A 15,303-nucleotide genomic window follows, 5' to 3' on the forward strand; every position below is an offset into this window, starting at 1 on the left:
AACTGGTAACAGCCAATAATAGGAACAGAATGGCAGTGTGTTTAAAGGTAAAAAGTGAGTCACCATATGATCTGGAAGGCCCACTATTGGGCCTGTCACCTGTGAAAGCCAGAATCCAAAAGACACGGGATGGAAAATCGTGTATTGCAGCAGTATTTACAATAGGCAAGACATGGAAGCAAACAAAATGCCCATCAACAGATAAATGGACAAAGAAGAAGTGGTATACGTACCGAATGGAATAGTAGCCTCGGGAAAAAAATGAACAATGCCGTTTACAGGACTACAGATGAGCCTAGAAATAATCATATTAGGTTAAGTCAGTCAAAAGGGAATGACAAATATCCTATGATATCATTTATACATGTTATCCTAAGATTGCTACCAATGAACATATTTCCACAGAAAAAGACACTCACAGACTTATAAAACAAACTAATGGTTAACCAAAATGAAAGGTGGGAGGATGGATAATTTAGGACTAAGGGGCTAACATACATAGATTAATGTATGTTAAATGTATATAAACATATAACATATAAACTATATGAATTATATAATCACTAATACATAGAAAATATATAATGACAAAACACCTACCAAATACCAAGGGAGGTCTACTCAACATTCTGTAATAACATACATGGTAACAGGATCCGAAGATGAACAGACATATGCATGAATCGTTGAGCAGATTCTGTACAGCCAAACAATCACAACACTCTAATCAAATTTACTCCGATAAGAAATAGAAATTAAATTTAAAAAACAAACATAAGTAAGGAGACATAAACTTCTGGGGGCTTGTCCCAGCACATTCCACTCTAATTTACAACCTTGGAACGCTACCTCCAGGAAGACTCTGTTGCCCTAGTAACAAGAGTTGAGAACGAAATAATGCTGCCACCTTGTGGCTCTTTCCCACAACAGCAGCTTTAAACCCAGTGCTAATGGTAGCTTAATAGTCACAAGGACTGCTGGGCTGTAAATGACGCCTGCCCTCAAAAAATGCCCTGGGGTAGGGAATAGGCAAGGAAATTCAACACATGACAAATTTTTCAAGACGTCAATATGAAGAGGGAAGTTGTAGTCACTCTTTAAAAAAAAGGAAAAGAAAAAAAAGGACATGCCTAAAGCTCAGTATAAGGAATTATTAGCCACATGCAAATTCAACGTCAAAAAGGTTTCAGCTCACACCAGTCAAATGACCATCAGCAAACACTGCAGGATTCCACTCCCTGTGCTTTGTGGCTGCTTCCCAATAGCTATCTAGTTTACATTTGGTAGTGTATATATGTCCATGCCACTCTCTGACTTCATCCCAGATTACCCTTCCCCCTCCCTGTGTCCTCAAGTCCATTCTCTATGGCTGAGTCTTTATTCCTGTCCTGCCCCTAGGTTCTTCATAACCATTTATTTCTTTTTTTTTAGATTCCATATATATGTGTTAGCATACGGTATTTGTTTTTCTCTTTCTGACTTACTTCACTCTGTATGACAGTCTCTAGGTCAATCCACCTCACTACAAATAACTCAATTTCATTTCTTTTTATGGCTGAGTAATAGTCCATTGTATATATGTGCCACAGCTTTATCCATTCATCTGTCGATCCTGCCAACACTTTTACTTTACTCAACTGAGACCAATGTCAGACTTGTAAGGTAATAAATTTACGATGTTTTGAGTCACTCAATTTGCGGTAATTCGTATGAAAGCAATAAAAAACAAATACAGAGGTCCTACAAGAGCCAGGCTATATATTTATATTTAAGTATTTCTAAAATGAATTTAACCCTGTGATTCACAGCAGCAGCAGCTTCCAAGGGATCCCACCACACACCTGAGGCGAAAGCAGCCTAATAAAGAAGCAGTGACAGCAGCAGGTCACTGCCCCACACTTGGGGTAGAGGGGGATTTGATCTACTGTAGCAGCAGCGTAGCCTGAATGGGAATGCATCCTCCTGTGGCACTAGTCCCATCAGCATTAGTCTAATCTGCTAGCATCTGCTGTGCCAACAGGCCCAACGTATACAAACCCTCCAACTCAGTAGCATTAAGTGAGCCAGGCTCAGTGTTTCCTGAAACTCATATCCAATGGCACTGGAAAGCCCAGATATCACCTACTGTTATGAAAACATAAAAAACAATAACAGAAGACTGGCAACTTCAGAAAGAAAAGGGGAAAAATGGAATGGGTGAAAACAAGTGGGATAAATATAAGAGACTATCATTAGCCTCATGAGTTTCTTAAATTCCCTATGATGGTCAAAGCAAAAATTATGACACCATCTGATGTGGTTCTCAATGTATATAAAGGAAATACTACAGAAAATCATACTTTAAAACTGGGGACTATTAAGAGACCTAAATGGAAGTAAAATTTTGAAACTTCACTTGAAGTAATAAAAGACAGATTCCAGTAGGCTATGATAAGTTACATATGTATAGTGTAATGCCAAAAGCAACCACTAAGAAAACTATACAAACAGTATACACAAATGATTATAAATAAATTAGATTAAAATGGACTTACCAAAAAATGTTTAAGTAACCCACAAGAAGGCAAAATAAGAGAAACACAGGATTGAGAAACTAAGGTAAAAGACAAAACAAAAAATAAAATGGTAGACCTAATCTTTAACATAGCAATAATTACATTAACTGTAAACGATCTAAATAACCAAGTCAAAGACAGAGATTGGAAGAGTAGATGAAAAAATCACAAGCATGATCCAACTCTATACTGTCTATAAGAAGCTTACTTTAAACATCATGATATAGGTAGTTCAAAGTAAAAGGATGAAAAAGGTATATCATGTGAACATTCATCAGAAAAAGCAGGAATGGCTATATTAATATCAGATAAAGTAGATTTCAGAGCAAAGGAAATTATTAGGGGCAAAGAGGGTCATTACATAAAGATAACAGGAATAATCCACCTAGATGACCTAGTGATACTAAATGTGTGTGCACCAAACAACAGAACTTCAAAACACATGAAGCAAACACTGAAAAAGGTAAAAGGAGAGAATTTCAAATCCACAATTATTATTTGAGACTTCAACACAGCAATTTATAGAACTCCCAGAGAGAAAAATCAGCAAGGGTATGGAAGAACTGAAAACATCATCAATCAACAGGATATAACTGACATTTAAAGAACACACTCAATAAAAGCAGAATACATATTCAAGTGTCCATGGAACATTCACTCATATACCATACACTGGGTGCTAAAAAAAAACATTAGCAGATTTAAAAGAATAAAAATCATAGAGAGTATATTCTCTAGCCATAATGGAACCAGACTAGAAATCAATAACAGAAAGACAACAGGAAAATCTTCAATCACATGAAAACTAAACATCACAATTCCAAATAACTCATGGGTAAAAAGTCAAGGAAAAATTTTTAAATGCATAGAATAAAAGAAAATGGAGATATAACAGATCAACATTTGTGGAATGAAGTGAAAGCAATGCTGAAAGGGAAGTCTATAGCACTAAATTGGGAAAGAAAATATTTCAAAGAAATAGTCTAATTTTCTATATTAAAATAGTAAAAACGGAAGAGGAAAAAACACTAAACAAGCAGAAAGAAGGAAATAATAAAGATGAAACAAAAATCCATGAAACTGAAAACAGGAAAATGGGGGGCGGGGAGGAAATCAATGAAACAAAAGGCTGGTTCTTCAAAATAAACAATCTCATCAAGAAAGATGTAGCAAGACTGATCAAGATAAAAAGAGAGATGGCACAAATCACAGATATCAGAAATGCAACCAAGGATACCATGACATATCCTGCAGGTTAATAAGGGACAAGTTATTATGAACAAGTCTACACTATAAATTCAAAAATGTGGATGAAATGGACCAATGCGTCTACACCCAGAACTACCAAAACTCAGCCAAGATGAAAGAGACAATCTCAATTTTCCTGTAACTATGAGAAACACTGATTTTTCATTTAAAAACTCCCAAAAGAAATATTCAGGCTTAGATGTTTCACTTTTACCCAAGACTTAAAGAATTAACACCAATTTTACATGACTTGATAAGAAACAGAAGTAGAGGGAACAGTTCCTAATTAATTTTATGAAGCCAGTATTACCTTGATACCAAAACCAGACTGGGATAGTATAGAAAGAAGAAAACTACAGGCCAGTATTTTTTATGAAATTGGCTGTAAAAATCTTCAGCCAAATATTAGCAAATTAACTCCAGAAATATATAAAAAGAATAATATACCATGACCAAGTGGTATTCATTCCAGTTATGCAAAGTTGGTTAAATATTTGAAAATCAAACAATGTAATCTACCATATCCAATAGATTAAGGGGGAAAAGTCATGTGATCCTAATCATTAATGCAGAGAAAGCATTTGACAAAATCCAATCCCATTCATGATTTAAAAAAAAAGAAGAAAAGAAACTCCAAGCAAACTAGGAATAGAAAAGGAACATACAGAAACTCATAAAGATGATCTACAAACAACCTATACCGACATTATATTTAACTGTGAAAGACTGAACGCTTTCTCTGTAAGATCAGAAACAAGGCACCGATATCTGCTCTCACCACTTTTATTAAATATATTACTGGAGGTTCTAGTAAGAAAATAAAGCAAAAATAAATAAATAGATAAATTTAAAAGTTAAATTTTTAAAAAGTTTATTTAAAAGATGAAAGAACTATTCCTACTATGTTGAATAGGAAGGAATATATCCTCCTGAATGTTGAATAGTAATATATCCTATTATATTGAATAAGGAAAACTAAAACTGTCTGTATCTGAAGATGAGATGATAATCTAAATGGAGAAAATACCAAGGAATCCACATAAAGCTTGAGAAATAATATTAGTTTGTAAATGTTTTAGAGTACAAGATCCACACAATTTTATCAAATTATATATTAATAACAAATGTGTAGAAGCTTAAATAAAAATATGTGATGCCATTTACAACTGACCTAAATAAATACTTAAATAGAAGCCCAATAAGACATTTATAGGACCTCTATACTGAAAATTACAAAATGCTGATGAAGAAAATTTTAAAAGTCCCAAACAAAGAGGGAGACATACCTTGTTCATGGATTAGAAAACACAACATAATAAAGCTGTCAATTCTCCCCAAGTTAAGAGGCTTAACACAATTACTCTTAAAATGCCCTCAAGGTTTTTGTGGATATAGACAAGCTTATTCTAAGATTTATATGGTAGGAAGAGGCTGAAGAACAGCTAAAACAATTTGTAAAGGAAGATTAAAATGGGAGGAATTAATCTACCCAATTTCAAGATTTCGCAGTAGTGATGGAGGGTAGATACATAGATCAATGGAATGGAACAGAGAACCCAGCAATAGACTGACACAAATACATTTAACTTGGTTTTGACAGCAGTGCAAAAGCTATCAAGGAAGAATAGACTTTTCAAAAAATGGTACTGAAACAGTTGGACATCCCTCGACAAAAACAAACAAACAAACAATGAACCTTAACCTAAACCTTACACATCTTACACAAAAATTAAATCAAAGTGGATCATAATCTTAAATGTAAAAGCAGGACATTTTTAGAAAAAAAAAATAGGAGAAAATCTTTGGCATCTACAACTAGGTGAATAATTCTTAGACTTGACACCGAAAGTATGATCAATAAAAGCAAAAACTGATCAATTGGATCTCATCAAAATGAGTTAAAGATGCTTCATAGAAGATCCTTTTAAGTGGATGAAAACTCAAATTACACAGTGGGAAAACATATTTGAAAATCCCATAGGAGACAAATGACTTGTATCTATAATATACAAAGAACTCTCCAAACAACTTAAAAAAATCCAACTAGAGAATAGGCAGAAGACAGGAACAGACATTTCATGGAAGAGAATATACACATGGCAAAGAAGCACATGAAAAGATGTTCAACATCGTTAGCCATCAGGGAAATGCAAATTAAGACCATAATGAGATATCAGAGAATAACTAAAATTAAAGTATAGTGACAACATCAAATGCTAGCGAGTACGTAGAAAAATTATATCACATCACTGGTGGGAAAATAAAATGGTTTAGCCACTCTGAGAAACAGCTTGACAGTCTCTTTTAATCCTAAAAGTAGATTCACCCTACAATGCAGTAATTGTACTCTTGAGCATTTATCCAAAAGAAACAAAAACTTAATGAAGTTCCCACAGAAACTTACACATAAATGTTCATAGCAGTTTTATTTCTAATAGCCACAAACTGGCAACTCCCCAAATGTCTTTCAATGGGTGAATGTTGAAACAGATTGTGATAAAATCTTATGATAGAATACTACCGAGCAACAACAAGGAACAAATTATTAATATATGCAAAAATTGAAATGAACTTCAAGGGAATGATGCCGAGGGAATAGTTTTTAAAAGCCAATCTCCGAAGATTAAGTAATTCATGATTATGTTTACATATTATTCTTAAAATAACAAAACTGTGGAGATGGAGAACAGATTAGAAGTTGCCAAGGGTTAGAGATGGGGGTAGAAGGTACAGCGGGGGAACTCTGTGAGGTTTTTGTGGTCCCAGTACAAATAATACAGCAATCTTGGTTTTAATCCCTAAAGATTTTTAAAAGCAATTCCTAGTAAGAGGTGTCCAGATATTTAGCAATGGCAGCAGATTAGAGGTATAGCTCCCCAACATGACAACTTCGAAAGAGATCTATACTATCAATACTAATTTAATGCATATGTTAATTTTTAAAAGGCCAGTCACAATACTTAAATGGTACATATCTTAACGATATTACTCTGGGTATCCAGCTATACCAGATGGACTAGCAGGATTTTCTGTCCATTCAATCTTATTTAAGACAGTAAATCTTATAATAAGACAGTTAAAAAAAGAAAAAGAAAAACAACAAACCTCAACTACAGTTGGATATTCTCACAGCAAGATGAGGTGAAAATACGTAGCAGCGGTTCAAAAGCTTAAGCAGTGGCACCTAAATTTGGCTGCACATTAGAATCCTCTGAAGCACTTTTTAAAAACCCTCACACCGACGGTTGGTCATGCTAGACCAATACAATCCTTTTAACTCTCCTCAGACGATGCCAATGTCTAGCCAGAACGGAGAACCAGCGGACTAAGCAGAAGGGGATGTTTCTACAAAGATCTCTTAACAATAAGTCCTCTCACCCAATCAAGATTTACCTCCCCGCAAAGGGGTAAAGAAGGCTAGATGTTGTCCATACTTGCTTAGCTTTAATTAGCACTTGTGACTTGCCCAAAACCTAGATCATGTTTCCCCTAAATTTCACGTTATTCCCTAAGTTTATCAAACCCAAGGCTAAGGGGTTTGCCAGGATGAGATTTTAAGTGCTCACACAGGGGAAGTCCCTGGCAAACCAGGACAGCGGTCACTCTACACTGCAATGTAAAGCATCCTAAATAACCCTGCCACTGCTCCCAGATACTAGTCTGTGCCAACCAGTGGAGAAAAGGCATTCTCCATTACTACCATGGCAAATGCTACTGTACTTACCTTGGCTAGTCCCTATCTTTTCCAGGCGCCACTCCCCTTCACCTGCTGGTGGACGCTTCGGCCAGCTGACAATGCAGATATTTTCAAACTTTAAGGTGAATAAAAATCATCTGGAGGGCCTGTTGTAACAGAGATCACTGAGCCCCACCAGAGTTGCTGATTCCATAGGGCTGGGACCGGGCCCTAAAACTTGAATATCTAACACATTATCAGGGGATGCTGGGAAAGCTGGTCAGGTAATGGTAAAGCTGGCCAGGAAAAAGAAACCCGACGTGTCAGATCATAAAGTATGGAAGGGCAAGCCCGCCGGCAGTCCAGGCCGGGGGGAGGGGGCGGACCTGGGTCCCCAGCCCTACAGGGCCAACGGCAGACCGGCTCGGGCGCCCCTCGGAAGCGCGGGGTCCCCGCTGCCGAGTCTGTGGCCCCGGCCGGCCCCGGCTCCCCTCTGCCCACCCTGCGCGCGGGGGCTGCAAACGGCCGCGGAGAACCAGGCAGGGCGGGAAGGGGGGCTCCAAAGAGGGTCTGGCGACTCGAGTCGCTCCGTTACTCGGTGGGCTCAGCGCGCGCCGTGGGGGAAGAGAGGTGGAGGTCCGGGAAGAGGGGACGGGCGGCACTCACGTAGACCAGCAGCAGCCATGGGTAGACGGCGGGCTCGGCCACCACGGGCGACTCCAGCCTCAGCTTCTCCCCCACGTTTTCGCGCGCGGCCCCCGCACCAGGCTAGTCTGGCGGTTGGGGGAGGGGCGGGGCGCCGCCGGCGGGGGCGGGACAGGCGGGCGGGCGGGCGGGAGGCTGAGGGGAGGGAGCCTGGCCTGGGCCTCAGCCGGCGCCGCCGCCGCCGCCGCCGCCGGCCTGCTCCCGTCCGGCCCCCGGCTCCCTCTTTGTGGTCACAGGCCCGGGGCCTCCAGCGCTGCTGCCAACTGGGGCCGGCGTGAGGCAAGCACAATGAGCCGGGGCCCGGCTGAACCACTCACTCGCAGCGAGCGCCTCCCGCCCCGTGGACCCGCCCCCACGCACGCACGTACGCACGTACGCACGTACGAACGCACGCACGTACGCACGCAAAGCACGCACGCACGTCTTCAGCTGCCCCGCCCCCCCCCCCGGCCACACCCACCGGCCCGAAGTGGAGACCCGGGGAGACCCCTCGGGGCCTGGGGTGGCGGGTTCGACTCCCCCCCTTGACGTACCGTGACACCTCCCCCCCCAATATGTTTCTAGGTATTATATGTATATATGAATATACTATTATATACACACTTGCGTATCAATTTATATGTGTATGTACATGCGCATATTTACATATAGGTGTGTGTGTGTACACATTGTATATATGTATGTGTATATATCTTATATATATGATATATGTATGTATATATACGATGAATTTCTATATACAGTACATATATATTTTTATGCTATATGCTTTTATATGTAGGTGTATATGTGTGTCTATATGTATGTACGTGTATGTAATGCATATATTATATGTGTATGTATGTATACTGTCTATATGCACACCTAAATATCTTTGTATGTGTGTATATACGTATGCTATATATGTACCTAGGTGTGTATATTGCATATGTTATACGTATGTGTACATACTGTATACATACGAACTATGCATTTTATATGTGTGTATGTATAGTGTATATGTATGTGTGTATTGTCTATATTGTGTGTATATGTGTGTATACATACTGTATATATACGAACTGCATTTTATATGTGTGTATATATGTATGTGTGTATTGTATATACTATGTGTGTATATGTGTGTACGCATACTGCATATGTACACAGCTGTATATTTTTGTATGCTTGTACATATGTACGTGTGTGTGTATATACACACACACCCCATATGGATTCTGTTTGTCTGGAGAACCCTCACTGATACGGACACTTATGACAATTGAGTACCTGCTCTTTGCCAGCCAGGGAGCCAAAGGCTTGTCTTTCGGTGTCTCCCTTAAGTATCACGAGTCCCAGGAGGGAAGGTGATGCTGCTCCTACCAGTTGAGGTGCCTCAGGGTCAGTTAGGTGGACAGGGCGGGGGGCTGGAGCCTGGTGGAGCCCAGGTGGAGTTCTAGCAGCAGTACAGCCTAGCAGTCCCACTTCCCCGGGTGCTTCTCACAAAGACGCCGAGGGAGAGTCGGGACCTGAAGGAGGGAATGAGGAAGCTTCCGTGGGTCCGCAAGCCCAGACCAAGGCTGACTCGTCAAGAGTGTTAGAGGTCAGGACTGTGGTTACCCTGGGGGTGGGCTTACACAGAGCCATTCATATCCTGAAAAAGTATCCATTCTGCTCTTGTTTGTATGGTTACCCCCCTCCCCCAAATCTTTTAAAAACAGATTCTCTTGGTTGCTGGGAACACACACGGGGAAGTTGTGTGTGAGGGGGTATGATCCAGGGGACAGGGAGGATAAGCCCCCCACTCGTAGGGCAAGGAGTGGCTCAGCTTTGTGAGCTGAGGATGGCCCACGAGGTTCCAGAGAGAAGGGTCCCTGCTCCGTTCCTGCTCTGTGCACCCCATTCCCAGCCTGAGAAGCCCAGAGCCACCCACCCCCCCGCAACACACACACACCAGGGAGGAGAGCCAGTCACCCTGGCTCCCAGCCTCCGGCTCCAAGGCTCCCGGCACTAGGAGCTATTTTCAGCTTTCATGCCCTAGGACACGGCCAGAGCTATTGTCTCCGGAAACTCTCTGTCTGTCTCTCCCCCGGCCTCCCTCCCTTCCTCCCTCCCTCCTCCGCTTCTTCCCCTCCAGCTCCATCTGTCCTCCCCTCCACCCTGCATTTCTACCCAGGATGGCTCACAGACAGCTGCTCCCCGTGCCCACCTGCCACCATTCCATGGATGTCAAAGCAAGCCCTGGGGACTTCCCTGGAGGTCCAGTGATTAAGACTCCGAGCTTCCACTGCAGGGGACGCGGGTTCGATCCCTGGTCAGGGACATAAGATCCCACATGCCACACAGCACGGCCAAAATAAAATGAATAAATAAAGTTATAGTGATGAAACAGCCCTAGTGGTGCAAGGATGGGACGTATAGCTCTATGGTATAGAAAAAAGGTCCAGAAACAGATATATGAGAACTTGATATGATAGAAAGTGGGGAAATTAAGGAGTTTTCAATAAATGGCATTAGGACAATTGCATATCCATGTGGGGAAAAGTAAATTAGAAAAAAAAAAAGCAAGCCCTGGTCAGGTGTGACCTTGGGCCCAGGGCCATTGGCACAGGTTGTCATGTGGGATGTTCTTCCTTAGACTCCTCCCTCCCTCCTGTGTCACTGTCACTTCCTCCAGAACCTTCCTGGACTCCCCTCCACAAGCCCGGGGTGTGCCCTCACCCGCCCTGGATCACCAGAATTCCAATCCCGGCCCACCCTTCCCCGCCAGGTAGAGAACTGTGCATGGTCAATAAGACCGTAGAGGTCATTGGCCATTGCTATTGCAGCTGGAATTGTTACTGTGTTTAGATAGGGTGACCAACACCCGCCCCCAGTTTGCCCAGGACCGCTCAGGTTTGAGCGCTGGAACTCTGGGGAAACTCTCAGTCCCGGGGAACCCCAGAAGGCTGGTCAGCCTATTTAGGACAGATCTTTCACTTGATCTCCCAACCCCCGAGAGCCAGAAAGGGAATCTCCCCCCTCCTTCCATTGTAACCTTCATTCATTCACCCACTCATCCCTTTATTCAACTCCTTTATTCAGCAAGTATTTATGAAGCATCTACTACACAGCAGACACTCTTCTAGGTGCTGGGGACATAACAGCATCCCTGTCCTCAAAGAGCTCACGTTCTAGCGAGGGCAGCAAACAGTAAACTGAGAAGGTGTGATTTATTACATGGGGATGATGTCTCGGAGACCACTGCAGGGCAGGGGAGGTGGGAGAGGAAAGGGGCAGTTCTAAATGCAGGCGCTGACGGGATTGGGGCAGACCTTGCCCTGGGCCAGGCTGGTTGCTTCAACACAGCTGTCCTCGCCCAGAGCCATCCTGCCCCCGCCTCACCCAGTTCTTCCGTGATGTGTGGGGAAAATCTGTGGTTGTCACAACTGGGAGGGAGGGCCCCTGGAATCAAATGGGTGAGGCCAGGGATGCTGCTAAACCCCACACAGTGCCCAGGAGGGGCCCTCAGCAGAGGATGACCCGCCCCGAATAACCCCAGTGCCACGGGGGAGACCCTGCACTAATATTATTCAGACCCGCTGGTGCCCCGATTCCTGCACAGGCAGGGACTCTAACCGGCTCACCTCTGTATCCCGAGGTGACCTAGAGTGGGGCAGCCACGAGGGCTGAGATGAGTATCGGGGGTGAAATGACAAACCTCTGCACCCACTCTCCCCTCCGCACCCCAGGGGCGATGGTCTCTATCTCCTCCCCGTGCAGGTAGCTTTTCCCTGAGCCATTTCTTCTTGTCAAGGTCCCTGTCGCAGGTTGGGTTCCCCGAAGATGACGTTGAGAGCAAGGATTGGAGTGCAGGTGGTTGATGTGAGGCGTGCAGGAACAGATACAGCTGCCATAGGGTCCCACAATTCCACTCCCGGGCATAGATCCAGAGAAAACTCTAATTCAAAACTATACATACACCCCTGGCATTTCCCTGGTGGTCCAGTGGTTAAGAATCCATGCTTCCAGTGCAGGGGGCGTGGGTTCCATCTCTGGTCAGGGAACTAAGATCTCACATGCCGTGTGACAATAAAAGAAGAAAGAAAAAAGAAAGAAAGAAAGAGAGAAAGAGAGAGAAAGAAAGAAAGAAAGAAAGAGAAAGAGAGAGAGAGAAAGAAAGAAAGGAAGAAAGGAAGAAGGAAAGAAGAAAGAAAGAAAGATACATGCACCCCAACGTTCATTGCAGCACTATTTACAGTAGCCAAGACATGGAAGCTACCTAAATGTCCACTGATGGATGAATGGATAAAGAAGATGTGGTACATATATACAATGGAATATTATTCAGCCATAAAAAGAATGAAATAATGCTATTTGCAGCAACGTGGATGGACCTAGAGATTATCATACTAAGTGAAGTAAGTCAGAAGAGAAAGACAAATATCATATGATCTCACTTATATGTGAAATCTAAAATACGACACAAATGAACTCGTCTACAAAACAAAAACAGACTCACAGACATAGAGAACAGACTTGTGGTTGCCAAGGGGGAGAAACAGTGAGGGAGGGTTGGATTGGGAGTTTGGGGTTAGCAGATGCAAACTATTAAATATAGGATGGATAAACTACAACGTCCTACTGTCTAGCACAGGGAACTATATTCAGTATCCTGTGATAAGCCATAACGGAAAAGAAAAAAGTTTTATTTATAGGTTCCATCCCTAACTGAGCTGGCCCATCCCCTCCCATGTTTCTAAGTGCAGCCCGAGGCTGCAGACTTCCCACCGTGGTCTTCAGCTCCAGAGCAAGCCACCTGCGAACCACCCACATCTTCCCAGGGGCTGGCAACTCTCCTTTGCTACTGATTCCAAGACACATCCAAATAGCAAAAATGTGACCATGAAAAGAAACTCAGGCATGTTCAAATCAGGGAAATAACATTCTTAGCTCTGTTCAGTACTTGCTTAATTTTATAAGAGCTTAGAGTTACAAAAAAGTTGCAAAGATCTGTACAGAGTGTACAGAGTGCCGTGGACCCTGACCCAGTACCCCTATTTCCAACTCATTAGTACCTTAGTGTGACATGTTTATCCAACTAAGGAACCAAGATGGATACATTGTTATTAACTAAAGTCCACACTTTATTAGAATTTCCCTAGTGTTCCCCTAACATCCTTTTTCTGTCCCAGTCTCCTCTGGGCTGTGACATTTCTCAGACGTCGCTGGGTTTTGATACCTTGAAAGTTTTGAGGAGGACTGGTCAGGTGTTTTGTCCCTCAATTTGTTAGTCTGTTTGTTTTCTGATGTTTTCTTATGGTTGGTCTGGAGTTATGGGGTTTGGGGCGGAAGACCCAGACAGAGATAAAAATGCCATTCTCCTCAGGTCACATCAAGGATACACACCATCAACGGGACTTATGACAAACGATTTTACCCTTGATCACCTGGCCAGTATCGTCTTTTTTTTCTTGCTGCGTTGGGTCTTCATTGCGTGTGGGCTTCTGTAGTTGTGGCACGGGGGCTCAGTAGTTCTGGCTCCCAGGATCTAGAGTGCAGGCTCAGTAGTTGTGGCCCACGGGCTTAGTTGATCTGCAGCACCTGGGATCTTCCCGGACCAGGGCTTGAACCTGTGTCCCCTGCATTGGCAGGCGGATTCTTTTCTTTTCTTTTTTTCTTTTGCAACCAAAACGTTAATCCCAAGGATTCTCACAAAACATATTACAAATGACAGCATGAAAAAAAAAATTGCACAGTAACTCAAAGTTCAGCTCTACAATATACTCTTAATCTGGCAGGACATTGGTATCTTGATAATCTCAAATTTCCAAAAAATATTACAAAGAGCTATGTATTCATGTACAGCAATCACAGAGGGGACGTATGACCTAACTCAAAGGTAAACTAACTTCCTTGAAACTTCTTAGATTTTAAACTCCCTGGACAATCTCTTGTCCGGTGTGAAGACTAGTGGAATTTTTAAACCTCTAATCTAGGGTAAGGGTGCGGCTTTCATTTTTACCTGCTGGCTTGGGTTCACAGCACCTTTTAAAGACTGCTTGCTTAACTACAGCTGCATACCATATCCCAGCTACAGAAAGTCTTTTCAATGTTTGCCAGTGTTGTTTCCATAATAGTAAACATCACACTTTAGGTGGGCAGGAGTTAGAGTTTTATTATCAGTCTAGGCAAGACCAAAAATTCAAAGCAAGTTCAATTTTGCTTAAGGGAACATTGTAAGGTAACAATTCTTCATATTACATGCCTCCCAGGACCCATTTCAAACCATAGAGAATGACACCTTTATGTGTCACTGTCCCAAGAGACAAACAAATGTGAACAACTAAAACATTTAAAAAGTGCACCAAGCTTCGGAAGTCTCAAACAAAACTTGAATTTTCTGTACATACTCCTGCCAAATGAAGTTATTGCCTGTACACCACTCCTCTTGCAAAGTGGTCTTCTATTTCCTTTCATCTGACCTAGATCGGCTAGGAGACCTAGAGAAAGATCGGGACGGCTTGTGATTTCTCTCTTGGGACAGGGATCTCTCTCTTCTCCTATATCTAGAAAGGGACCTGCTCTGGCTGACGGAGAAGGCTCTCCATCTTGGAGATGTGCGGGAGGTGGAGGACTCCTCCTCCCATAATCATCTCGAGGGCGACGACCCCAAGAAGGAGGCGGTCACGATTTCGACTTCTCTTTTCCCCATTCGACAGGTCCACTCTTACTCGGCAGCCACATAGTGTTCTCCCATCTAGTTCTCGGACAGCATCGGCTGCATCTCGGGGATCTTCACATTCAACGAGAGCGAAGCCGGGAGGGTTTTTAGCACCCCACACACTTCAGAGTGGTCCATAATAGCCTAAAGCTCGTTCCAATTCAGCCTTGTTACCACTGTTTCCAAGATTCCCTACATAAACTTTACAGTCCAACGGACAGGAATCACGTTGCAAGACCCTCGTGGCTCCTGGGTTTCACGGGCCACAGGGTGGTCCCGGGCCTCTAGAATCTGGTAGCTGAATCTGCTCGCACAAGCTGTCCTGTGGGGATGCGTTTTCCCCTATGTGTCCAGCCCGGGGCCCTGCTCTCTTGGCCTGGCCTCCCGGGTGAGAGGGTGAACCCCAGCTCCCTGGAGCAGACACTCAGAGCCCTGGT

The 15,303-nt window shown here is 42.9% G+C and overlaps 1 pseudogene across 1 annotated transcript; it reads right to left on the reverse strand.

The window, feature by feature from the left end:
• Positions 1-14,608: 14,608 nt before the first annotated feature.
• On the reverse strand, positions 14,609-15,095 carry LOC309621461 (serine/arginine-rich splicing factor 3 pseudogene; annotated as a pseudogene). The gene has a single exon. The product of its transcript is annotated as a serine/arginine-rich splicing factor 3 pseudogene (transcript).
• Positions 15,096-15,303: the final 208 nt, after the last annotated feature.

The sequence above is a fragment of the Balaenoptera borealis genome (genome assembly GCF_965194805.1).
Source record: "Balaenoptera borealis genome assembly, contig: HAP1_SCAFFOLD_477, whole genome shotgun sequence".
In the NCBI taxonomy this organism is placed as follows: domain Eukaryota; kingdom Metazoa; phylum Chordata; class Mammalia; order Artiodactyla; family Balaenopteridae; genus Balaenoptera; species Balaenoptera borealis.